The sequence below is a fragment of the Podarcis filfolensis genome (genome assembly GCF_964270895.1).
Source record: "Podarcis filfolensis genome assembly, chromosome: 3".
NCBI lineage: Eukaryota > Metazoa > Chordata > Lepidosauria > Squamata > Lacertidae > Podarcis > Podarcis filfolensis.
Genome location: NC_139606.1, coordinates 100,130,140 through 100,157,308, shown reverse-complemented (window position 1 = coordinate 100,157,308; position 27,169 = coordinate 100,130,140).

Sequence of the window (27,169 nt, the reverse complement as noted above, 5' to 3'; positions counted from 1 at the left end):
GAAATTGTTACAGTTACGTTGTATTGGAGCTCTATATAAGCAGGCTGACTGAACCCTTCAGTTCAGTTCTGTTCTGGCCTCTGAATAAACAAGAGCTGTTTGAAGAATCGCTGTGTCGTCTGATATCGTCAGCCACAACTTAACAATTTCAGACAGAGTTAGCCCCATCTGGAGATGCTAGGGATTAAACCTAGCAAAGTTTAATCCACCTAGGGCACTTCCTCAAACCACAGCACACCAAAATATAGTGGAGACCAGAGGGCAAAGTTTCCAAGTAGTGCCTTGATCCTGGTCCCTTCTCTTTTTCTGTAACTAATCGCTGTTTCTTTCTCCCATCTATGAAATAAAGTTAGTAACCTACATGTATGGATGCTACAGATTAATAACAACTGTGAAGTGGGAAGGGAATTAGAGTAAATAAGTATATTTTCACGGACTGATCCTTCTTGATTTTGCCTCTTTGCAACAAATGCCTGCCGTGTTTAGAAGTTTGGTTCCATAATCCTGAGGACTAGAGAGTTGTCTAACATTTCTCACATATAGTCATATTTATCTTTCTTTCCACATTAAGGTGGAAAACATAGATGTGTTTTGATGTTCTTCTTTGAGCTGAGCTAACCCAAATACAGTATGTTCATTTACTTAAACAGACCCTAAAAGCAGGTACTGTAGAACTGCCCCTCACCCTGCCTGATGATCAACTTTTAATTTATGAAACCTTCTTCATATTTTCATCCAATTTCCAAGACCTATTATTGGGAAAGCTTTTTTTTTTAAAAAAAAAAAATACTGTCAAGTTTGCATATTATAAACATTCTTCTTTTTTCTCTCTGGTGGAACTCAGCCAAAAAAACCCCTCACAATGGGGGAACTAGATGTTAATGAGCTGAGATTGTGGGAAAACGAGTACAGTGTTGGCCTGCATGACCTGACCAATAATGCTACATTTAGCACATTACTTGTGCCATAAGCTTTCCGGGGCTGCAAGCAATGGCCTTCTCTCCCACTCCCTGGTTTTGTTTTATAGAAAACTGGTTTCCTGCAAGAGAGCAGGGTGTGTGAGAGAGTTAACTGTGTATTGTAAGCAAATAACAGCTGCCTTCATGAATATAGCCAAACTGCTCCCATTCTGCGTTCTGTTATTAGGCATTGCTAGGGATTGGCGGTACAGTCATACCTCATGTTACGTTTGCTTCATGTTACGTTTTTTCATGTTGCGTCCCATGGCGACCCGGAAGTACCGGAATGGGTTACTTCCGGGTTTCGCTGCTCGCGCATGCGCAGACGTACAAAATTAAGTCACGCACATGCGCAGAAGTGGCGAAGCACAAACCACGCATGCGCAGACGCACCGCTGCGGGTTGCGTTCTTTTCATGTTGTGAACAGGCCTCTGGAATGGATCCTGTTTGCAACCAGAGGTAACACTGTATATTGATACATTGTAAAAAACAGGTTTGAAGTTCACACCGTGATAATTGTTTCATAGTAGCTGGCAATATATCGCGGATCACAATGTGTGTAAGGGCTAGGCGATATCTGGTTTTCAACATCACGATAACTCCCAGCTAAACACTGCAATGTTACCAGCAGCTAAACCTCATTATATCACCAGCTAAACGTTGCAATGCTGTTACTGCTACCGCTTCCTGCAGTGGAAGGGGGGGGGGAATGGCAGCAGTAACGGCACTGGCCTGTGAGGCCTTGCCATGGCAACAGGATTTGGCAGCAGAAGCAGTGGTGGTCTGTGAGTCCTCGCAGCAGAGGCCTGTGGGGACTCGCGGCAGTGACAGGAGGTGATGGCAGTAGCCGCACCCTGCAAGGCCTTGCAGCGGCGACAAGATGGCAGCAATAGTAGTGGCAGCCTGCGAGGCCTCATGGCGGTGGGGCTTGCGAGGCCTTGCCATGGTGGCAAGAAGTGACGATAGTGGGAAGCGGTGGCAGAAGCTGTGGCAACCTGCCTCAGCAAGGCCTTGCAGGCCACCTCTGCTTCTGTCACCATCTCCTGCTGCCACTGCAAGGGCTCGCAGGCCACCACTACTGCAACCACCATATCAAGGCCTTGCAGGCCATTGCGGCTTTTGCCACTGCCGCAAGGCCTGGGAGGCCACCACTCCTGCTGCCACCACAGCAAGGCCTCGCAGGCTGCCACAGCTTCTGCTGCCGCTGCTCACTGCCATGGCAAGGCTTTGCGCCACTGCCGCTGCTGCTTCTGCCATTGCTGTTGTTGATTCTACTGCCGCCAGGCTGCTGCTTCTGCCTCCTAGCAGGCCAGCTGGCAGTCTGACAGTCCCAGATTATTTGTATTCACTATGACTCATCACCATACTTTGGATTGTCCTGAATGCCACATTTGGTAGCCAAGTCTCAAACCAAAAGTCTCATTTGAATGCATTTTGGCTTGCCTGCTGCTCAAAGTGACCATGAGGTGATTAATTATCAGTCTTAGACCCTTAAGTGGTAGCAGTTGCCAGGACATTGTCCTGTTCGCCTCTGCGTAAGTCCTTCCTTAATTCATCTATTTTGATATATCAATATATTGCAATGTTTATCTGGTGATATATTGCAATATTGAAAACCAGTTATTGCCCAGCCCTAGTCATTTCTTGGTTATTATTATTCATTTTGGGGAAAGGCTGTGGCTCAGCAACAAGAGCATCTGCTTTGCATGCAGAAGGTCCCAATGTCAATCACTGGCATTGTTAGGTGGGGCTGAGAATGTCATGTCTGGAACCCAGGAGAGCCACTGTCAGTGTGGACAGTACTGAGCTAGATGAATCCAATGGTCTGGCTTGGTATAAAGGCAAATACATATTTTAATGTGCTTATCATCCTTTTATCATAGAGTAGTTTCTTTCTTTAAAAAAACGGTTTGCAGAGAAGCCAAATCAACTTGCTTGCCCATGATGCCAAGAGATGTACTCAGGGCAGGACTTTGGGGAAGAAGTGCAAGACTCAAGTATAAAACAACTTGCAATCACAGAAATAGGGTGAGTCCTAAAAACACAGGTGTCAAAAGGAGGTGTGTCTTCAGCATCTGAATTGCATCTCCACCTTAGACAAAGCTTCCTTAACACGCACATCTTCAAAGATGCTCAGGAGAGAGCACCTTTGAAGTCATCCCCTGATGATTGAAAGTCATCACCAGGTGACTGAAAGATAAGCAAGCTAGCCCACCTGTTAAAATTGACTCATAGGGGCTGGGGGAGGCAAGGATCCCGCTAGGTTGTTCCCCACTCCTTATCTAAATCATATAGTTTTTAAAGAATATTTGTTGTTCTGGCAACTGCCTACCAAAAGAACAAACCAAGAAACTGGCCAGACTAGGAGATTTATTTATTTTTTGCCCTGTTTGCAGCTCTGGATACATATGCAGTAGCTGGAATGACTGAGATCTTCCTAGCAAAAAAAGTTGGCAGTCCTTTGCCAACTTTTGACTGCATGGTCTTTTGCTTCCTTCCATTGCTACAATCCTTTTCTCTGGTCATAGAACGTGGTCCAACAGCAAAAATGCTCTTACATTGCTAAGCAGGTCTCAGCTTGGTCTGTGCTTGGATGTGAGACCACCTGTGGTGCTCCTCCAAAGTGACCTCCTTGGGCTAAAGGCAGGGTATAATTGTAGTAAATTAAATGCAACCCAATGAACTGATTGACTAAAGCTTAGATTTCTCTTTGACTTGTCAGAAGAAGGAAGATGACTGAAATAAATGGGATACCGTCGGAGAGGACATTGGACCGAAACCTCTTGCCTTTTGTCATATCAGATGTTGGAAATGAAACTCTTCAGGGTATTTGATTAGTTGGAATTGAAGTTGCTCACATGCCACTGTAATCTGTGCAGGATTAGGCCTGAATAGAAAAGAAAATTAGCTACTCCCTGCCCTCCCTTGGCAATGTACGGTGCAATTGAAATGTTTTTCCCAACCATTGCTATGTTTCATTGTCTTCAGATATTTTCGTAGCTTTTGAGTAAGGGTTTCAGAAAGCACCAATTGGAGTTAAGCACTTGATGCCTGTTGACCTTTTGGAGAAGGCAAGTTCCTCATAGCCTTTTGTGTGTCTGGAAATTACTCCCCAAAGGCTCGCTTGATGGTTGAATAGTTGGGTTTAAGGGAGAGGAAAGGTGACTGGGAACAACTTTGCAAGATGGTTGCACCTGCCAAGTTCCCTGAAAGCAGAGCTTCCTTCTCCAGGGCACTGACAATCAAAGTTGTGCGAAGGTTCACACACCTCATGAAACCAGAGAATCTGAGCCTTGGATTCCTGAGGTCAAAGGGTACATTTCCCTTTCTGTGGGTGCCAAGTGGTTGCTTCAAGCCAAATTATGCTCAGAGAAATAGGAAACTCAAGAGAAACAAGTTAAGGAGTCATTAACTTTTAAAAGTAATTAAAAACAACAACAGGTAAAAAGGTAAAGGACCCCTGGACAGTTAAGTCCAGTTGAATTTGACTATGGGCTGTGTCGCTCATCTCCGCTTTCAGGCCAAGGAAGCTGGCGTTTCTCCACAGACAGCTTTCCCAGGTTATGTGGCCAGCATGACTAAACTGCTTCTGGTGCAATGAGAAACAATAATGAGTGCCAGAGTGCAAGGAAATGCCACAGTAGCTGTGTTCCAAACTTTAACCAGTCTGTCTTTCAAGCTCAGTGATTTATAGGCAATAGTAATCCAAGCAGCACTTAATAAACAAATAAAAAAATCATATCCCTATCACTTGTTGGAACTATTTTTTTTATATACCCCTAAAGAAGCAGGTAGGGACACGGGTGGCGCTGTGGGTAAAACCTCAGTGCCTAGGACTTGCTGATCGTAAGGTCAGCGGTTCGAATCCCTGCGGCGGGGTGAGCTCCCATCGTTCAGTCCCAGCTCCTGCCCACCTAGCAGTTCGAAAGCACCCCTAAGTGCAAGTAGATAAATAGGTACCACTTTATAGCGGGAAGGTAAACGGCGTTTCCGTGTGCGGCACTGGTGCTGGCTCACCAGTGCAGCTTCGTCACGCTGGCCACATGACCCGGAAGTGTCTTCGGACAGCGCTGGCTCCCGGCCTATAGAGTGAGATGAGTGCACAACCCTAGAGTCTGGCAAGACTGGCCCGAACGGGCAGGGGTACCTTTAAAGAAGCAGGTGGTGCTGTGGGTTAAACCACAGAGCCTAGGGCTTGCTGATCAGAAGGTCGGCGGTTCGAATCCCCATGACGGGGTGAGCTCCTGTTACTCAGTGTTCGAAAGCACAAAGTGCAAGTAGATAAATAGGTACTGCTCCGGTGGGAAGGTAAATGGCGTTTCCGTGTGCTGCTCTGGCTCGCCAGAAGTGGCTTAGTCATGCTGGCCACATGACCCGGAAGCTGTACGCTGGCTCCCTCGGCCAGCAAAACGAGATGAGTGCCGCAACCCCAGAGTCGTCCGCCACTGGACCTAACGGTCAGGGGTCCCTTTACCTTTACCTAAAGAAGAACTAGGGGGTCATTTGGTAAGAGATTTCCAATAACAGTTTCAATTTCCTCAATAACAGTAACCCCAATTTTTGCTGTTTTAATACAGGACCAGGATAGATGCATAATGTCAGCATTAGATGTCTTACACATCCAACATAACGCAACACCTCAATTCAATCAGGGTTAAGTTTAAGCTTGCTTGCACTCAGGTATCTGAAAAGAAACCCAAACACTTATTCAGGATTTCCACAGCACCTCCAAAGTTTGTTGGTGAAAAGGAGAAGTAATGTTGCGTATCGCCGGCAATGTTCAGAAAACATCTCCCTACAGCTTCATGGAGATGTCATAAAGCACAAGCGTTTTTTTAAATGTAAATTAAATGCTCCCCTTGCACAGGCTCAAAGTGGATTTCTCAGCAGCATGCATTAACAGCCCCCTACATACATTCCGTAACAGAAATATGACCTGCCTGAAGAATGGATTAAAACATTTCACAGATATTAATAGCCCACCCATCGTGTAGACTTTTGAGTTTGAAAAAGCAGGTAAAAAACACAGACTTTAATTCTGCCTATTGCGAGATTAATCTGCATTTCCACCAGCGGAGGAGCCTAGGAGGAGAGGGAGAATTTCATGTTGCTCCCGCTTTGCCCCCCAGATCTTTAAAATTGGAGCCAAGGGTCACTGGGCCTTCCACCTGCCTACGTGACAGTTCACTCCGTCAAGATCTTCCTTCTTCCACCCAATCAGTTCTATCAAAAAGACAACACCCCTCAGGCAAGCCTGGTAAAAGCTCCGCTAAGCCTTTTCCACCTTTGAGCCATTCTTGAATTCAGCTTGCTCCACTCTGTCTCTGTTGTCATAAATCAGATCAAGAGGGTGGACACCTAGTTTAGTTGACTTCAGGGGGTCTCACAGGTTCTGCATTCTAAGTGCTATTTGTGTTTGTGCGCTTTGCTTTAGGGGACGCACTAACACCCCACACCACCACAACACAGAACAATCAAGACGCAAGTCCCTCAGAGCCAAACACCTGCTCTCACGGAGACAGGAGGGGAGGGAAATACCTTTCGTTTGGGTTTGCTTCAGCTTGCTAGAATTAGGAGTGAAGGTGCTACACTGCAAAGCATAGCAACAGAAAACTCCCAAATCGTTGATCTTTTCAGCGGACGAACTACTCACCAAATCATTTCATAAAACACACCTCCTCCCAATTCATTGCTGTGTTTATATTCGTTGCTCTTTATCTCCCAATGACTCAGGAGGGATAAAAAAAGTTTAAAAGATTTCAGGTGGATAATTTATAAGGCAGAATTGACTTCCGGGGGGGGGGGGATTTCTGAAAGGTGGCGCTTTGTTGATTTAAAAAAAAAGTTCAACAACTTTGGGGTTCTCCTTGCCAGTCTTGGGGTCCTCCTAAAAAAACTCCAGGGTGTCCTGGTTTTTACTTTTTGAAGTATGGCAACCCTAATCAAATATATGATGTACCACTATAAAAACATATCATACTGTGGGTACAATTCTAGGAATGCTTAGTTGGGAATAAGTCCTATTGCACAGTGCATTCCTAGATGGAAGCAATCCACATTGAGTTCAATGGGACTAACTCCCAGATTAGCATGTATAGGATTGCAGCCCAAGATTGCTGCCCAAGAGGGATTTATTTGGAATAAAATTTCATAGGATTGGACGGAATCCAAAAGACAACATTATATGGCACATGCATGTGATAATATCCTGATTTTTTTAAAAAATGAAATGCAGCTGCAGGAAGTTGAAAACTTAGAGTGAGGAATAGGTAGCAGAGGTGTGCTTAACCCTTCCTTTCTGTCAATTTTTCTATTCAGAATTGCCCTCCGTCAGCTGAAAGATAATATACACACATACATTGGCAGCAGTGGCAGAAACAGAGCAGGTATATTCTATGTTTAAGATAATATTTTATTAACTTGCTGATTATGCTGTTCTAAAAGTGTATTTTAAAGCGGACTTCCTTTAGCAATGTTTAATTCTGAAATGTTTAAGATTTCTTTGTTAACTTTGTAGCAATATATGTGTATTCTTGACCTCCTTTGTTGTGTCTTAGTTTGAAATGATTAAGATAATATTTTAGTTTCCTGTTAACTATGTAACTTTGAATATATACTTTATATTTGATTTTCTTCTGTAATGTTTTATTTCAGATTGTTTTATCTGAAGTTTCAATGTAGGTTGTAAACTGCTTTGAGATTTTTTCTTAAAAAAACAAAGCGGTATAGAAATGAATATAATAGTAATAATAGTAATAGTAATAATAATAATAATAATTCCATCCTGGAAGGACTTTCACACTATGGCTGTATTTTTACTGTCAGGAAGGAGGAGGAGACCTTGTGGGATTTTCTGTCTCAGGTAACAAAATAAGTTGACCAGTCTTGGATACTATTAGGAATGTGCAAATCTGTCAATTTTGGTTTCTCTCAGCCCCCAACTTTTGCAGCCTTCAGTTCAGTTCTCTGCATTTTCACATATGTAATATTTTTAAGTCCCTTCAAAAATTCATCAACATGTTGGTGCAAAGTTTTCCTATTAGACACACCTTTGAATGCAATTTCACACTTTTGCAAATTTCTTTTCCTGGGTCAAGCTGGAAAAGGTTCAGAAAAGGGCAACCAAAATAATCAAGGGGTTGCAGCAACTACCATGTGAAGAAAGGTAATGACATTTGTGGCCCTTTAGGAAAAATTGTTGCCACTACTGCTACTGGTGAGTCTCGCCAAATCCTCATAAAATTTTGAATATTTCTTCTCTCTTCACTGCTTGACATTTTGTCCTGTCCCCACTCCTAAAAAAATGTGTAGGCGACAACTCCTTCATTTTAGCTCTCATTTCACTGCTTTCTTCCAAAAATGTAGCTGGGAATAACTTGGATCTCCACAAATCCTTTTAAAAATTAGTTATTTGATTATAATCCTATAATTCAATAATGTGTAAGAAATAAGGAGCGAGAAGGAATGAATGACATCAAATGAATCATACAAAGAAAAAAAAATCGAGGCCATTGCATTCATATTCCCTGGGATGGGGGGGAATACTAATTGTGAAAACTGTATTTTGAAGAGTAAACCTTCATTTTAGGGCAAAGTCAGCTTGTCAAGCCAACACAGCGAGTTGATAACCGTAAAGCATCGCTACCGCAAAGTCAGAGGTGGCTATTTGCCAATGAATGGTGTGTTGCTTGTACAAGCATGCGTAAGATCATAAATCACAAACATATGCCCAAGTTGTTTTTCTCTTTAGGCCTCGGTGGTGTTGCCTGGAGCTATAGCCGCTTGCAACTCTATTTAATCACTGTAATTATTTTAAATGTGTCTATCTGGGCAATCTTTGAGCTTTATGAGAATGTTATTCATACCTTATCAGTAAGAATCTTGAGGGTCCCGTTCTTTTCCCCCTCGAGGGAATCCACTAAGCAGGTTTCTTTAGACTTGGGGGCAGGGGGTGGTGGTTGTAATGTTTATATCTTTATTTTGAATTACAGGTTTTTAAAAACCCCAGGCCTCTGAAACTAATCAGATTTTGAAATCTCAGCAGAGGCTATAATTTCCTGCGAGGAAATTAAGCATTGTATATTGTTTGTGAAAAGGGAATACCTGGAGAGGCCCTGATTGGCTTCTTTGTTTACATCTTAACTTGCTGACTGCGTAAAGGCTGTTTGGCCAAAGGATTGACAAGTATATAGGAATGGTATTCACTCTGGTAAAATGGATACTTCCTATGGGTATATATTTTTTGGTAAATGGTTTGACATAATAGCAGTGTTTTGCCAGTTAATTTTGAAAAGCAGTGAATGGCAGACTGTATATTCCAAAGGAAACGCAGCTGTGATTGACACCAGAGTGTGAAGATCGGCGACAGGATCTCTTGTAGCAATTTTTTTTTTGGCAATTTGAAGCAATTCTCAAATTAAATTGAACCTGGAACTTGGTAACTTTCACACCATCTGTAATTCAAAAGAGCACAGGCAATTTGACCTCACAGTTCTAAGCTTCTTGGACAGAAACCTGGAGATACCAACATTTCCTTTAAAAATATGCTCATGATCAAAGAAGACAAGATACTCTTCCTTTTTTTTTTGTATAGGTCAGCTATCCTTTTCTTTATGCATACACTGACTTAGTTTAGGCTTGTTCAATACATGAACTGAATGGAACATCGAGCCTGGCAAAGCGCCAATGATATACCAACACCGTTTCCCCATATTATGGCAGCATGCACACCATACCTGTTAGTCACATGGCTCCCTCATCCAAGAATCCTGGGAATTGTAGTTTACACCTCCCAGAACTATAATTCCCAGCACGCTTAACAAACTACACTTCCCAGGACTCTTTGGAGAAAGTTATGTGCTTTAAATGTAAGGCATATAGGCAGCCTATGCCTATTTTCATAGTATGAATAGTATCACACAGTCTTGAGTTTGTCCTACGTATGTTGACCAGCCCTTTGAACTGAATAGTCAACCTTGGTCCCTTGAGACACAACATCAAGAGAAATATTTTAAAAGTGGAATATAAGAAGCTGTCTTATACTGCAACAGACCACTGGTCCATCAAGCTCAGTATTGTCCATACTGATTGGCAGTTGTTTTCCGGGGCTTAATATTGTGGTCTCCCATAGTCCTACCTGGAGATGCCAGGGATTAGTCTTGAGACCTTCTGCATGTAGAGCAAATGCTGTCCCACTGAGACCTTCCCCAAAGAAAGAAGCAGAATTTTATAGATTGGGATGAATGTGCATGGCGTAGGACTATCAATGTGGTAGCAGGCTCTGGAACTCACCCATGTGGGTTTGTCTGAAAGTGAGAAGCACCTCTACTCATGCACTGAGTAGGATTTCCCCACACAGTTGGGAGCCCTCAAAAGCTACAAAATTCAACAGGTTTTGTCCGGCTTCCATCTGAAAAAAAAGTCTGCTATGCACAGATCCATTCATGCCACATGGTAAAAAAAAGGTAAAGGTAAAGGTAAAGGTAAATGACCCCTGGATGGTTAAGTCCAGTCAAAGATTACTATGGAGTGCGGCGCTCATTTCGCTTCAGGCCGAAGTACTCTCAAATGGGAGGTTCCTTTGAAGGTATAGCAATATACCTTTCTACCCAAGTCCAATAAAAAGTGCTGTTCAGGTTTTACTGACAAGCTGCATCATAATCAACCCTGTACATGTTGTACCAAAGGCCCACAGTTGTTATCCAAAAACTACTCACTGCATCTCACTCGCTGGATCATCACCTTGTCATGGTGAGTGGGTTTGCACATTCCTATGACCCTTGTGAGCGAAGCTGTCAGGAGTCTCATACTCCCAGCAAGGTCACCCAAGGCAGTAAGGTCAAAAGGGAGGAACTAGACAAAGAATGATCCAAGAAGTCCTCAGCAGCAGAAGAGGCGGAAGATAACAAGTGATATATTACAGTGGCTGCGAAGGCGGATGAAGGTTGCAGCAGATAAGAATCTACCAGTTGTCGTGATACACATGCCATCAGAATAGAGCCTTACTTGTGAAGACTGTGCGTTGGTTGGTCAGCGTGCACTGATTTACACACAATTGGAGCAAGTGCTCCAATTGAAGAACAGCCTTTACCAAAGGTGTCATGGACTATGAAGACGCTCAAACTCAGAACAAAAGGGAGAAAAGTGCTAAGAGGAAGGTATGTTTGGCAAACCCAAGATCAACTCTCAACCAGAAACCTATGTCCCCACTGTGGAAGGATGTGTGGATCCAGAATTGGCCTCCACAGCCACTTACGGACTCACTGTTAAGATCGTGTTCATGGAAGACAATCTTACTCGGCTATGAGTGTTCGCCAAAGAATAAGACTCGCTGCATCCAGACGCCTCCAAGTATCAGTATTTTCCAGGGACAGGTCCTGGATTTACAGAAGCTGTCTAAGTTTCTGATTTGATCCTGGAATGTCCCACTTTTCCTTAGGATGTCCCTATTTTCAATGGAGAAATGTTGGAGGGTATGGAGTTATCAGACCCCTGAGCCACCTGAAGGCAATCCTGTATAGGGATTTTTAAAATGTTTTAAACATTTTTATATATGTTGGAAGCTGCGCAGAGTGATTGGGGCAACCCAGTAAGATGTGTGAGGTATAAATAGTAAAATTATCATGATGGAATGAGACGTGCCTATTTTCAGCAGAGAAATGTTGGAGGGTATGCGCATTAGTCTATAAAAACGAGAGATGCCCACACACAACCTTCCTGGAATTTAGACCCTCTACTCTGGAACTCGTTCTGTCTACCATCAGGAATAGGTTAATAGGAATGCTGGTGGTTTCACAAATATAAGGAAAAAGGCAGTCTTCCCAGTTTGAAATGTTCTTACGTAGTATGAATGTGTCTGTAAAAAAACAAAAACAAACAAAAACACAGTGAGTGTTCCAGGAAAACGAAACAAAACAAAAAGATCTTTTTTATTGCCCACCTGGGAGAAATCCAGTGCCCAGCTGACTCACCCCAGAGACCACGTTCACAACGCACTATTGTTAAAGATCAGTTATGTCTCATCCTGTGGAAAAAGAAAAACACCAGCAGAATCCAAAAGAACAATGCACTTTCCACATCACAGACCAGAGAGCTTCAAAACCACAAATTATTGCAGGTTATTTGGCACAGATTTGGGCAAAGCCACAAGAATGCATTTAAAAACAGAGAAGAAAGCAGCATTCCATGACATGTGGAAGCCACTGTTCCCATTAATTAAACGGCGATTGGACTCAATTATAGCCAGATAGTCACAAACTCCAGGAGGTGCGAAATTACAGATGCACCAAAGCGGAATTGTACATAGTGATTTGGAGCAGGAAGTTAATACATATAAACAGATACTGGGCAAGTATGTTGCAAGAACGATAATAACTTTTAAGTGCTGGTGCACAGGAAAACAGTAATTAAATGATCATTGTGTTTGGATTTGTCACTGAAATCCGTTGAAAGGTGTCAGAGGTATAAAGCCTCTTAGTTAAATTGCAAGGTCCGAGAAATGATCTTTGAAGCATTTGAGTCTTAGGGCGGTGAATGAGTTGGCCCTCTAGGCTTTTCTATCTAGCCCCTTGTTCCCAGACCTCACTCCTCATCAGTCCTGCTCCATACGGTCCTTGACTGCTTTTCCCTGGTTGGAAGGATCCTTGAATCATGGTAATGCTGCTTGCTTGCATGAAGAGAGGTGTGTGTAGGCACCTCTGACTTTAGCATGGCTGGAACATCACCTACTGGCAAAATGTAAGACCCACCTATATTGCTCTGGCCATGTTTCCCTCTGGCCATGGACATACAACTCCCAGAAGATTGCCCATGAGGTAATTCAGCCTTCAGGCTGATAATGGTTCCCCACTCCTAGAACCAATGGAATTCAACACCTAGGAAGCTGTGAGTTCTCCTCTCCATCGCTGATGTGGAATACAGTCAGGGAAACACACCATATCATGGCCCCAACTAGAGAAGGGGGGGAGCAATTTGATTCAGTTTGAATGCAAAGCCAAATCTATCAAATTTCCACTTTCTGAAACAATATTCAAACTTGAACACAGCCAGTCTTCGAAATTCACGCTCAACCAGATTTTGTGATGTGGTTCTCCAGGGAACATGGATGAATATATTAGTGAAAATAACATACAGCAGTGCATTATATTAAGAGAAATTACTTGCAGAAATACGTGCATTGGTCATAGTAGGAGAAATTCCCAATAAATGCTGGAAGATTTTTTTTCATAAGCATGTTGTTTTTTAAATCACAATTTGCTGCAGCAATGTGAAGAACTGAATTTAAGATTGGGGGGGGGGGGTGAGAATTTGAGAAAACGGAAATTGACTGATGCTTCCATGCCTAGCCTCAGCTCAGGAGTTGGATTTCATCATACAGTCTGGAAGTGGGACATTTGCTGTGAGGATCCCTGGAACTAAAGTGACCAGCTTATATGGTCAGAGGCATAGCTGTCAACGTTTCCCTTTTTTAAAAAAGGGAAATTCCCTTATTCCGAATAGGATTCCTCACAAGAAAAGGGAAAAGTTGACAGCTATGGTCAGAGGGCCTTAAGATGATCAAACAAGACGGACTTGCTGCAATTTTACTTTGCCCTTCCGAGAAGGACCAATCCAGGAAGCAAAGGGGAGTGTCTGCCTTGAAAGAACACAGGAAACAATGACCCATGCATTTGGAGCCAAAGATTCCTCCTCAGGGCCAACAGAAAACATTTCTTAGAAAGAGCTGCCTATTTTCAGCATGCTAAAATAACTTGTAAAACTGCAAAGGGAGATCTAAATATCTGATTATTCTTACACCTTGGGCCATAATAAACAGCATTGTTTCCTGTGCACCTCTCTCTCTCATTTCCTTTTGCCAAAGGTCAGCCACCCTGTAGCCTAGGGGTGGACAGACACCAAGCTTGTGGGATCTGCTTTGCTTTTAAAAAAAATATTATTAATCCCCTGAGATTCACCAACTGGAGACTAGTGCAAAAGACATACATTTAGAATGAAAGAACTCTGTGCCTAAGAATATCTTTTGAGTACCAGAACTGCATGGAACCCACATTTCTTTCACACCAAAACCCCTTCCTTTTTAAACTCCATTTTGGAAGTGTCATGTAATGGGGGACAGGTTTTTGCTGCTGCTGTTAAGTGACTGGGAATCAGAAACCCCTGCCAATTTACTTCAAAGCACCCAGAGCTCTTGACCTATCTTCCCACCCCCTGCTATATAGCCTTCAAAGCTGAGGGAAGACTCAAATTAGGGCTGAGCTGAAAGTGGCTGGCAGTGTTTTTTCTGTCCCTTCCAGCAACTTCTCTCTCTCCTTTTTTTGGTAGGGACAGTGAACAAGGGCAAAAGTATTGACAGTGCAGCAAGCACTTTTCAAGTCAGCTGTCACATACATATTTTAGCTTCATTTATACAGTGGTTTCTCGGTTTATACAGTCCTGTTTAGGAACAATTCGCTTTATGAACTTCGCAAAAGCGGAAATAGTGTCCTGGTTTGTGAACTTTACCTCGGTCTAAGAATGGAATCTGAACAGTGGAAGGGCACTGACAGTGGGAGGCCTTATTAGGGAAAGCGCACCTTGGTTTAAGAATGGTTTCGGTTTAATAATGGACTTCTGGAACGGATTAAGTTCATAAACTGAGGTACCACTGTATTTGGTCTCAAGGTATGGTCTGAAAGCACACGGCTGAAGCTAAGCGGGCTTGAGTCAGAGTGCCCACCTGGGAAGCACATGTGCCATTGAGAAAGGTGGGGTATACATTTAAGAAAATAAATAAATGATATTTGTTGTATAGCCACCGCTGATTGGCTATGTGGAAGTGTGAGGTCATTAAGCTGACCATGTGATCCATATAGCCATGAGGATGACTGAAAATGGGGCTGGGAGGCATGCCAAGAAAGGGAGCAAAAAGGTTTGGGAAACAGGTAAATACAAATACCAATATTTTTTGAGAGGAACACAGTGGCTTCTTTGAAAGGACAATTTTAGTGTGAGAAGTGCTCAGTTGTGAACATTCATGGCAGCTCTAATTGGAACCCGAGTCTCCCCAGTGCACATTAAATCCCCTGTCCACTACATCAGACTGGCTCTTGTTTAATACTGTGTATAGTAATTGCAACCAAATGTGTGATCATCAAGAACTGAAAAATACCAAATGTCCCAATGGTCCATGAAACTTTGGTTCACGCCCACTACGGAAAAGCTTGCTGGTCAGATAAGTGGCCCAAGGATCTTCGGAAGCCAGTGGTTTTCTGCAGATGCGGTCCCTCGCCATTTTTATTCAGTTCTGCGTATGCCAAATAAGATAATTTCTATATCACAGCACAACAGTACATATTACATCACTCTGGTTCAGAACAGTGGGATCACATGGGAGCAGCTGCTGGTGTATTTTTGCTACCAGTTCTTGATTTATTTTTTAATTTAGCCTCTTTCTATTAGTGTCCAAGGCAGCTTGCACCAACGTAAGGAAAAGTAGTAATGTTAAAATATGCATAAGTTATTAAGGCAGAAACATTAAAAACAGTGTGTCCAATGAAACAGACAAATAAAATGGAGCAGAAGGATGGAGCTCACAACTAAAATACCTTTTAAATGGAGGACTTGGCCTTTTCTTGTTAGGTCATCAATGACAGAGCTAGCCAAGCTTGAGTCCCCAGGAGGCTAGACTCACATACTGGCAGGAAAAGTGATGATGATAATCATGAATCACTTCCTAAGAGGTACCCCGGAGCGATTTATAATACCATAAAACTATAGAGAGAATGATTGTCTATATCCAAACTATTAAAAACTATTCAAACTTTGTAAAACAAGAACAACAGCATTCAATTCATTTTTTTAAATTATTTATGCTTTTCGAGTTTATACATTTCACTAATTTGACAATCATTTTAACATTCCAAAACTTCACTCCCCCCCTTTCTGTGGTTCCTTAAATTTACTTCTTAATGTCTTCTGCATATCCAAATTAACTTAATATGCTCATTTATTCATCTACTTTAAATATATACTATTATCAAACTGCAGGTTATTACAATAATCCTGCCAATGTTCTTATCTGTTTACAATTTATCTGTAAATATTCAAGAAACCATTTCCAGTCTTTTATAAAAAGTTTGCTATCTTGATTTCTTATTCTTCCAGTAAGTTTTGCCATTTCTGCATATACCACAAGCCTTTGCATCCATTCTTCCTTTGCTGGGACTTCTGCATCTTTCCATTTTGGGGCAAGTAATATTCCTGCTGCTGTAGTAGCATACATGAATAAGTTTCTAGACAGTTTCAGTAGTTCTGTCCCTACAATTGAATGAATGAACAGCATTCAATTCAAATCCATCACAGATACTAAGGGGGATAAAAAAAAGAAAACTCCACTGGTAAGTTTGTTGAAAATGGAAGGTCTTTGACAGGTACAGTTTACAATAGAGGAGGTACCTGTCTGATATATATATTGGGAAGGAATTCCAAAATGTAGGTGCCCAAATAGGCAAGTGGTTAATGAATAAATATGTAAGTAAATGGGACGTGGGTGGCGCTGTGGGTTAAACCACTGAGCCTAGGACTTGCTGATCAGAAGGTCGGCGGTTCAAATCCCTGCAAGCAAGTAATAGTGCAAGTAGATAAATAGGTACCACTCTGATGGGAAGGTAAACGGCGTTTCCGTGTGCAGCTCTGGTTCGCCAGAAGCTGCTTAGTCATGCTGGCCACATGACCCGGAAGCTGTACACTGGCTCCCTCGGCCACTAAAGCGAGATGAGCGCTGCAACCCCAGAGTCGGTCATGACTGGTCAGGGGTCCCTTTACCTTTACCTTATGTAAGTAAATAAATAGCTTGAGAGAGGAAAGGGGCCAGATGTAACACACCAGAGAGCAAAACATGAAGCTGGTACCTGGGAGGATCTTCATTAGACTTTGAAGTTTAACACATTATTATAAAGGTTACAAAACAGTTTATCTGCAATTTCTCATCTGCTCAGAAAGCAAGGTGAGATACTGGCCTCAAAACACCCATCCGTACAGTGAGGGATGGCAGGACTTGAGATGTGCGGCATAGAAGACTCACTTGGATGTAGTTACAAATTAAACCGTAACATAATATGGGTTTTTCCTGACAGGTTCACCCGCCCCCCTTGTTCCACAGTGAAAGTTGTGGTTGGCTAACAATTACTTTCCTGCCTACTGCCTTGAGAATATGTTCGGCTCCCTGCCCCCCCAGCACCTTGGTGAGGAGATCACGGCCATTTAAAACCTGTAATTAATGCCAGGTGCATAGGCTTCACTTTTATTTTTAATTTATGGAAATAATAATAATTGCCAAGCCCAAGAAAAAAACAACACAGACGCTCCATTTGCCATTCATTACAGCTGTCAGGCAACCATAAATACAGAAGCAACTATTTGCAGGTGTACTATTCTCATTTGGGTGTACAATGCGCTCCGTTCCTGTAACTCTGCTAAATACAGGTTGTTTGTGGAACAACCTGAACGTGAATGGTGGTTGTGATTTAAGCTACACTACCCAACCAAATTGCATGTTATTAGGAGGATACAATTTTGGCCACAATGAAACTTCTCAGTCTAATTAATATCAGTGTAAACACCTATCCCTTTCCTGTCCTTTGAGGGCATTCAATGTGCCACAGACTGAAAAATGGTTGAACAGTCATTCCAGATGGGCAGGGTATAAATTTATTATTATTATTATTATTATTTACTTATACCCTGCCCATCCGGCCAGGCCTCCCCAGCCACTCTGGGTGGCTCTCAACAGAATATTACAAACACGATAAAACATCAAACTATTAGAAGTTTCCCTAAACGGGGCTGCCTTCAGATGTCTTCTAAAAGTCAGATAGTTGTTTATTTCCTTGACATCTGATGGGAGGGCGGGTGCCACTACTGAGAAGGCCTTCTGCCTGGTTCCCCATAACTTCGCTTCTCACAGTGAGGGAACCGCCTGAAGGTCCTTAGTGCTGCTGGACCTCAGTGTCCGGGCAGAACGATGGGGGTGGAGACGCTCTTTCAGGTATACTGGACTGAGGCCATTTAGGGCTTTAAACACCAACATTTTGAATTGTGCTTGGAAATGTACTAGGAGCCAATGTAGGTTCTTAACAATGTAAAAGCATTTATGTGCCATAGCAGGCAGCATCTCAGAAGAGATACAGTGGTACCTCAGGTTACGAACAGTCCTGCTTACGAACGCTTCGGGTTACGAACTCCACAAACCCGGAAGTAGGTGTCCCAGCTTGTGAACTTTACCCTGGGATATGAACACAATCCGCTTCCGGGACCGCAGGAGGCTTATGTAGTGAATGTGTGCCTCGGGTTAAGAACGCGTTGGGTTAAGAAGGGACTTCCGGAATAAATTAAGTTCATAACCTGTGGTACCACTGTAATCTTTTTAAAGAAAAAAAAGATGGTGCTTGCAATCAGCACTTATGATGCGATCTTGCAGGGATTCTTTTTAGTTGATCATGTGTATCCACCTAACAGCTGAGCAGGTTAAACGTTGCAGCCTGCATCTCTATAAATAAAACATGCAACCTCCTTCACGGTCAGGGGCATAGCTAGGGGTTGGCCAGGTCGACCCCTCCCAAGGGATGTGCAAAAAATCACACCTCTCCCCTCTGGCTCAGAATAGTTAGGAGCCTGTCTGCCCATTCATGCACTCCCTGCGCTGCTCCTTCGCTTTTCTGGGTGGCCAACATTGCCTAGGTGTACCTCTGCTTGCCAGGTGTGCCAACTCCAGACGGCTGAGGTATCCTTGGCTGCCTCAAAATCTCTGGGCAAGGGGCCAGGCCCCCTCAATGTTGACGGGGTGGAGGAGGCTACCGACGGTCAGCCTTCCTGTTGACCTTCTCCATGAGCTTGGAGCACCAGCGCTGGGCAGGAAGGTGATCTGGGCTCACCAGCAGGGTTGCGCCAGAGTGCCAAAGGTCCTGCACTCCGACGCGAACCTTTGAGGAGCTCAGAGCACTGGTGACTTGTTTGTGTGAAGTCACACGTATGTGATGTCATGCACGTGCAACGCCTCTCCCCCCCTTCAACGCCTCTCCCCCCCTGCCCCCAGTGTTGGCCGTAACTCAGCACCTCTGCTGCTCGCAGTACATGAACCATCATGGACTAGACGCCTTTCAGTAACAGCATCTTGAGTTTGTTTGTTGCATGAGGCCTAAACTAGGGAGTGGAACTCATCTGCATCCCTTATGCTGGAGATTCTCATCCCATAGATCTGCTTAAGTGTAATAGACTGAGCAGCCCCTCCTTCAATCTACATTCAGCACACACTTCAGCAGCCTCCAAATTGGAGCCAGCAGAGACTTGAGCAATCATAACTTCATGGCAGGAATCTTGATTCGGTCTCATTCCCGCAGGTAAAAGAACCACCTGAGAGCTTCAGGGCCATGGAGAGCATTGTGTGGGCTCTCAGCGTGGGGTGAGGTTTTTTCCTTCAAGGAAATTAGGATTCATGTTGCAGAGCAAAGCAGGGATGAGAAGATCAAAAGCAAAGAAGGTTGCAGCTTGCAACACATGTCCCTCCCCCCCCCTTCTTTGGCATTTCCACCCCCCTCACACAGACACACATGGAGAGGATTGCTTATGCATACCACACAGCAAAGTTCCAGAGAAGGCAGGAAGTTGTGCATGAATACATGTAGCTCTTTATATCACAATTTTCTGTGATTGTGAACCGCCCTTCATCTATGGTCGAAGGGCGGTGTACAAAATTAATTATAAAAATAAAAATTGAAGCATTCAGTTGATATAAAACAAAGCTGTTTCATACTGTGCTTGATGCTATAGTGATTGCAATATTTGTTGTTGTTTTAATGCTTCTGTGATTATTATGAGTAGCTTTGAGCTCCCAATTTGTTGTTGGAATAGAACTGAATAGAAATATTAAGTCAAAGTCAAATCAAATCTTCAAGATTCATCTGTTTTGCATTGCTATCCTGGACTACATGCATGCTCAGAGGTCCCAGCAAAGTCAACACTCTGTCACCCTCCGCTCACATTTCAGCTCTAATGTATGAGGTGTTGTTGTTGTTGTTGTTTGTTTGTTTTTAAAAACACTCACCAGAGGGGTTCTCAGAGGGGAAGAGGACCCACTGGACATTTTCAGCTATCTTGTGTGTGTTTTGCAGCTTATTTAATGATGCAGTCACACAGATGGCCAACTGCATCCAAAAATGATTTCATTTGGCACTGTTCTTGAGTTTTGGATCCACTGTTTATGTCTTACCTTGAAATGCTGCCATGTTGCCTCTTTTGTATAAGTTTCTTTTCATATTTTTCTTTATATCTTTCATCCCCATACCTTATACCTGGCCATGCTCAGTAGTCCCCCCCCCCCGCTGTCTTTCATTGAATTCTTGGAATACTTAATGAGTTGTTTGTTAAACAGTACATAATACAAACAAACAAACAAACAAACAAACAAACAAGCACCCTTTGCAGAGTAAGTGCACTACCACCTTGCATTTGACTATACCCACCACACTGGCAACACCTTCCCCCATGCTCTCCGTGCTTTGGGGGCATGTCTGCAGCGGGGCGGCCTCCTGGTTTAGCTGATCATCTTGAAGCGATGTGACAAGTTTCACTAGCATAATGTCCTAGATTGTGGCTTTTCACAGGCACACTGTGTAAGCTGTCTATGCATGTATCTCCTGGCAATTTTAAGATCCGGATATTGGGCTCGCGCAACTAGTGGATCCATTGTTCCAGTCTTGCACTTGATGGATGTCCCCCTTGTCCTGTCCGCTTCCCTTTCCCTCCCCCCCCCCACAACAACCCACCCTGTGAGAGAATGCCCCTTGAACTGGCATTGTGACAGAACCTCTTTTGCAGCATCCGATGTGAATACCAACTGGGTTGATCCTGCAGCTGTCGGCCAACTCCCCGTACTGAGTATTTACTCCCTTTTCTGTGGGCAGCGCTCTGGATTTTCCACCTTACCTCTGAGGTGTCAGCTTGTTTGCTGGTGCTTTATTAATGCCTCACATTATTTTCTCTTGGCAGACCCTTGCGACAAAGGACTGTTTGGAACATGCCTTTGGAGTCATAAACGCATTCAAACAGCCATGAAAATCAGTTAAGCTTGAACCTATTGAATTTTAAAACAGGCTGTTGATCAATAGCCTTTAGATATGTAATGAATAGTCTGTACTCTGGGTCCTGTCAGGTGCTGTTTTCCTTTGGAACTGATAAATGGCACCCTTTTGTATTAGCGGGCCGAGGTTGGAGGCAAGACAGGCTTGCGTGGTTATTTGCTTTGGCTCCTAACAAAGCTCTGTGCTTGTGGGGCTCAGGGAAGGGTTTCAACAACATCTTAAAGGTTATTTTCACAACTCACCCCCCCAATAGATTCAAGTCTATTTTACCATAGGTTTAAGACTGCCACAGTTGCACAGATTAGGGAAGAAAGGAGAATGACCTGAAAAGATTCCTCATATATCCCAGTTTATTTGAAGGATCACCTCACAGTATGTGCCAACTCAACCTCTTTGGATCTGTGGAACTGGAAGTTTTAGAATCGCCATGCACTTTTGCAAAGAGTGGCAGCAGCTACTCTAAAAGTGAAACGAAAAGGATGAAATACTCTCTTGGACTCTCTGCAGCATTAATAAGATTTTTTTTTGTTATAAGACCCAGTATGTAAGGGACCTCCCTAACCCTTTCCACTGGTTCATATAAGACCAGCACAAAAAGTTGGGCCTGGTGAGCACTTAATGTTCCCATCCCCTATAGTTAAAATCCGTGGGTTGCCATCTGATTTTATTCTGCTCCAAATTTGATTTTAAGCTGTATTTTAATCGATTGTTTGATTTATGTTTTTAATGTATCATACTTTGATGTTAGCTGCCCTGAGCCAAGTCCGGGCCGGGGAATAACACTGGGGATAAGTGGACACTGACACGTTGGTCTACCCTAACCACATGGTAATTATTGTTTTGCAAACTTAATTCTTCTTTATTGTTACAGTTTTGAAACCTAAATATTTGTATTTTCAGATCAGACCGTGACCAAAAGGTTGTAAGTAGGCAAGGAAGGAGAGGGCATCCTTTGTGACAGCCTGTCAACCATGTGCTTCCCTCTCCATTGAGGTGCATCTAACATCTTCACTGTACAGCTTCCCATAGATGCTAAAGGCGCATATCTTTGCCCTGACCTTTGACAACTAAGGTGTGTTTTTAATACCTGTCATTATTTTATTATTTAAACACTTTGGGTTTCTTATTTAAATTATGTTAGGTTACGTTACCTTTATCTGATTTTAAACAGTATGACTATATTGTTGCAGCCTGCCCTGGAACCTCATGGTGAAGGAGTGGATAAGTAATGCTATAATAAATAAATAAGGATATATTTTTTAAAGCAGCATGACAATCACCAGTCAAAGAGGGCAAGTCCCTAGCGCACACTGTATAATGTCTCAAGCCGTCTCCAGAGAGACCGAAGGATTTTTCCATGGTCAGCAAAGCGAAAGGTGACGGAACAGATGTGAGCCAGGAAGCAAAGACCTGAGGAAACAAAGGACTGACAGAAAGGTGAGGAGATGGAAGGAAGCTGAGGAAATGAGGGAGAAAGAAACCTAGGTGGAAATCCATTCAGGGCCTGGGAAGAGGAAGGTATGTGAAGTTGGGTGGAAAGGAAAGTTTGGAAGATGGCAGGAAAGTCATGGACATCTGCAAATATTTTTCTGCTGGTAGTTAAAACACTGAAAGGGGGCAAAGCAAATTAGTTGGTCACAAACAAAAAAGGACAATGGACCCTGTATATTTTGCCTCAGATATCAGGTTCTACAAATTCTTTTTTCTTTCTTTTTCTTTTTTTTTTAGTGAAAGCCGGGGGGTTTGTAGTTCATCCAGGGTTGCAAATGCTCCCTGCGCACCCCTGCAGATTCTTGAGGGTAGACACACCAAGGACAGCTGAAATGCACGTACTGAAAATGGTATGACATTGCACATTTCAGTGGTGATAAAACACCTCAATGGCCGAAGGAATCTTTCTCCACAGCCTCTTTCACCTGAATGTATCTGCACGGCTTTCTAGGAATGCAACAGTGAAATGATGTGGTAACTTTCCCCTCTCTAATAAGGAAGCATAAGGAGATAGATTCCTCAACCTGAGAAGGCTTGGGGGCAATGGAAATTTATGAGCCTTAAAATCTTTATTTGGCACTACCATTTCCCCTCAGCTTCTGAAAACAGATGTTCCCAGAGCATTTGTAGAGACCCCAGTCCTCTTAACTGTTGTCCGCCAGCAAAACTCCCTTTAAGGTTAAGGCAGTTCTAACCATTTCTACTTACAAATAAAAAAATGAATCTGACATGTCTCACACGCCGGATTTAGTTGTTTGTTCTAAAGCCACAGTCGTCTGCCATTGATATCTCCTGACTTTGCTAGCCTTTTCGGTTCTAGCTGGATGAAAACAGACTTCATTTCCCCCTAGAAATGGTACCGTGCAGCAACAAATCCCCAATAGTGAGAGCCTAATGCATTGGCTGCCCAAAAGAATAAATGCAGAACTTGATACACGCAAGATTCAAAGCTTGGCAAACATCTGCAGCATATTAGGAAAGGTTACATGACTGCAACACAAGACCTGCATAAATGTCCGAAGGCCGCATGGAATGCCTCATGCTACAGCGTGACTTCGCTCTGGTTTTTCTCAGAAATGTATCTCAAATTGCTGACCATTTGGATGGGGTCACTCTTAATAGCCCCTGGCTAAAAGCCCTCAGACCACTTACTTTTGGAGTGATTCCATCACCTTTGTTGGGATGAGTCTGGAAAAAGTCACTTGAGAGCTGTGCTGCCGCAAGCTACTGAATGTTTCATTTTACGAAACTGGTACAGAAAGGGGGGGAGCTGTCTTACATATCCTACATCCACATCTCTTCCCAACTTGTGGGATTCCTTTCGTTGCTTCCAGCCTTCTTCAGAACCATCTTTATAAGGTTTACAAAGTCCTCAATTGGAAAAGTCATGTTCTGGTACGAGTCAGAGCAAAATGCATTAAAGAGCACTTCAATCTCCACATGGTGTCTTTCAACGTTAGCAATATCTGGACACTGATGGGACTTGAATTGAGGGATGTGGAAGGAATGCAATTCAGTTTGCACTTAAAGGTGAACCTGCCACATTGGCACGTCCACAAAAATGCCATGCAAACACAGCCATCTTTTGAAATGTTCACATCTCCGCATTTTCAAGAAGGGGGCCAGGCCACCCCAAAATTCTGCAGTGATCCTCAAAAGGATGTGGCAGGGCGAAGATGTTTGCCCCTGTCCCTGTTCTCTTGAGGATCGCCAGGGATGCAGCAAGACAAAGCATCTTTGTCCTGTGTATCCTTTTGAGGATCACCAGAGCACCTTCCCAGAAAACAATAGCAAGGAAATAAATGGTAAATCACATTTTGATGGACAGTAGGTGTTAATAGTATAGATGTATGGAAGTAGAACTGGACCATAAAGAAGGCTGATCGCCAAAGAACTGATGCTTTTGAATTATGGTGCTGGAGGAGACTCTTGAGAGTCCCATGGACTGCAAGAAGATCAAACCTATCCATTCTTAAGGAAATCAGCCCTGAGTGCTCACTGGAAGGACAGATCCTGAAGCTGAAACTCCAATACTTTGGCCACCTCATGAGAAGACTCCCTGGAAAAGACCCTGATGCCTGCGGGAGGCAGTGGAAGACAGGAGTGCCTGGCGTGCTCTGGTCCATGGGGTAACGAAGAGTCGGACACGACTAAACGACTAAACAACAACAACAAGGTGTAAATAGTATAGATATTATTCCTTCTGTGAAGTATAGGCTACAATAGTCATCTATATTATCAGTTTTCCTCTTTTGTCAGTGTATCTTTGCAGGTTCCACTCCTGTTGTCATTCAGCCACCGTTATTAGAGAAAGTGATAGCTCAGCAATGGCGAAGGGCTGTGTCTCATTGACAAAGCACCTGCTTTTCATACAGAAGATCCCATGGTCAGTCACTGGCGTCTCCTGGTAGGACTGGGGAAACTGGTAGACCCCCAGCCTTCATCAATTTCAGCCAGTGTGGCCCAAGGGTGATGATAACTGTTGTCCTTTCAAGACCTTCCATATATCACATCAGCCCAATTTCTGGGGCCATCTTGCCTTCTAAGAAGCAGTTTGGTTAACAGAGGGAGCTTTATTTTTAAAAAAAATAAAATAAAATCTGATACCAGTTCCAAGTGAGCACCAAAAATTCTACAGGTTTACTTAGGTTATAGAGTTTAAACACATCGGCAGGCCAGACGAAAGCAAAAGCGTCTCCAGATGGGAAAGAGTTCAGTAGCTTATTGCTTGCCCGTTCCAAATTTTCAGTATGTTAAACCAGAGTTATCATGTGGTATCCTTGAGAGAGAGCAGTTTTGAGAAAAAGAGGATAGTTTCAAGAGAGCTATTAAGTTCTCTGCCAGGACAAATGGAATACATTTCCTATGAACCACCCCATAAAGATGTTTTTGCCCAATCCCAATGGGAAAAGGGGGTGGGGGGAAAGGAAAGGAAACTTATTGCATCTGTCCAATTCTGTAATCAGTCACTTCCAGGAAAAAAAAAAGGTCTTTTCATGATTTTCCAGAGTCAACATGGCTTGTGAAATCCACTGGCTACTTATAGATGCTTTTTCTGAATTGTCTCATTAAACAGGAACCTCTGCATTAACAGAGATGAGATCTTTGAACTCAAGTCAGCATTCCTCCAAGCAGCTACTAAGACATACACCCCACCTAGGTGGACCCATTTTGAAGCCATGATTGATTATAATATAGATTGATTATAATATTATCATAATAATAGTGAGTCATGGTGGGTGGAGTGTGGAACATACACTCATAAAACCATAAAATTTTAGAGTTGGAAGGGACTCCAAGGGTCATCTAGCCCTGCAATGCAGAAATCTCAGTTAAGAATCCATGACAGATGGCCACCCAAACTCTGTTTAAAAACCTCCAAGGAGGGAGTGTCCACCACCTCCGAGGGAGACTGTTCCACTGCCAAACAGCTCTTACTGTCAGAAAGTTCTTGCTGATATTTAGTCAGAATCACCTTTCATATAACTTGAAGCCATTGCTTCTGTTCCTAGCCTTCTCCAGGTGACAGCCCTTGAGATATCTGAAGAGGGCCATCACACCTTCTCTCAATCTCCTCTTTTCCAGGATAAATATACCCAGCACTTTCAACCTTTCCTCATAAGGCTTGGTTTCCAGACCCTTGATCACCTTGGTTGCCCTCCTCTGCTCACACTCCAGCATGTCAATAGCCTTCTTAAATTGCGGTGCCCAGAAGTGGACACAGTAATATTACAAGGCAACATAGTGGGGAGATCGGCCATTCGTGGTTTGATAACAGTACAGATTGGCTCAAGGGCTGGTTTTGCTCTCATTGCACCACTTTCCCCCATGTGAACGACAGTTTTTTGTGTGAATTATGCCTTTTTGGCTATATAAGGAGAATGAGATACAAAGGGGGACCACTCAACAGGGTGCGATTCCTCAGCCATTCAAGTCTCTCTCTCTCTCTGTGTTCACACCCACCACTTTGCTCAAGGCAATTTGCAGCCATATCATAAAAACAGCTAAAATAGTTTGAAAAACAGTACATGAAAAACAAACAAAAATAGGCTTTAAAACAATCCCCCTAAGGCAGGCGTGGCCAAACTTGGTCCTCCAGATGTTTTGAGACTACAACTCCCATCACCCCAGCTAGCAGGACCAGTGGTCAGGGATGATGGGAATTGTAGTCCCAAAATATCTGGAGGGCCGAGTTTAGCCATGCCTGCCTAAGGCTACTGTAGAAGCTTGTCAAAACAAGAATGACTTCAGCTTTGTCCTAAAAGTGTGGATAGGGAACACCTGTCTAATCTCAACAGGTATGATGCTCCACAGCCACACTGTTAGCCCTGCTCCATTGAAGCAGGCTTCTGATATTTGGGGGGACATGACGGAGAAATACTCCTGCACAACGCCCTGACTTACTGGGTATATAAAGGAGAAGGAAGTCTTTCAACCTGGTCCTGAGCTTGTATGGGGCCTTAGATATTAGTGCTAACTCCTTGAACATGGCCTGGTAGCAGGTTGTCAGCCAGTGCGAATCCTACAAACATTAATGAATTCAAAAATATATTAGTGAACTATTTTGCAGTAGATCAAGTTGGGAAGGTGGAATGCAAAACATT